The sequence below is a fragment of the Etheostoma spectabile genome, chromosome 6, assembly GCF_008692095.1.
Source record: "Etheostoma spectabile isolate EspeVRDwgs_2016 chromosome 6, UIUC_Espe_1.0, whole genome shotgun sequence".
Lineage (NCBI taxonomy): Eukaryota > Metazoa > Chordata > Actinopteri > Perciformes > Percidae > Etheostoma > Etheostoma spectabile.
In genome coordinates this window covers 18,901,146-18,902,007 of record NC_045738.1, presented here as the reverse complement: position 1 = coordinate 18,902,007, position 862 = coordinate 18,901,146, and the positions used below count along the sequence as shown (strand labels likewise).

Sequence of the window (862 nt, the reverse complement as noted above, 5' to 3'; positions counted from 1 at the left end):
TATATATATATATATATATATATATATTATTTCTGAGAACTGCTTCACATCTGTGTTGCATGGAGCGACCAACTTCTGGCACCTGTGAACAGGTATTCCAGCTAGAGCTGGGCAATATATCAATGTTATATTGATATTGTGATATGAGACTAGATATCGTCCAAGAGTTTGGATATTGTAATATTGTAATATGGCATAAGTGTTGTCTTTTCCTGGTTTTAAAGGCTGCATTGCAGTTAAGTGGTGTCATGTTCTGAACTTACCAGACTGTTCTATTATTTGCCTTTACTCACTTAGTCATTATATCCATATTACTAATGATTATTTATCAAAAACCTACCAAAGAATATGATTATGAGGTTAGTGATGTTGGACTGCTACTATTTTAAATGCAACTGTATCTGCATGGCTAGATTCAACAAGGGCTAAGTTTGGGTGAACTGAGCAGGTTAAAAAACGCTTACATGTTTTTATAAAGATTCTCTTTTTGGCTTTAGTTAGCTCAACGACAATATCCTGCATGAGGACGAGAGCAGAACAAATGTACAATTCATTGGTTGCTTGCAGGTCTGTAGAGGCGATGGTGCATGAACAGGCCTGTGAAGACTCGGTGTAAAACTGTTTTGTGCCTCGTTGTGTGGATCTTTGTTTGGTGTTTGTTTGGTGTTTTACAGCTCATAGCAGCAGCAGAGGTTTGATTTCTCTCCAGTCTTTGGAAAGCTTATGTAAACCACACTTCTTTCATGCAATATTTACAGCTGTGAAACTGGGAAAACAGTTTTACACTCTCACAGGCGTCTCCAGGGATAGTCCAGCAACCGACCGACCGACCGACCGACGGACCGACGGACCGACGGACCGA

General features: G+C 39.6%; 1 protein-coding gene across 2 annotated transcripts in view; it reads right to left on the bottom strand.

Moving 5' to 3' along the window:
- The window catches only part of smarcc1a (SWI/SNF related BAF chromatin remodeling complex subunit C1a), a 29,829-nt gene that overhangs the window by 6,716 nt on the left and 22,251 nt on the right, over positions 1 to 862 (bottom strand). The window lies entirely within an intron of this gene.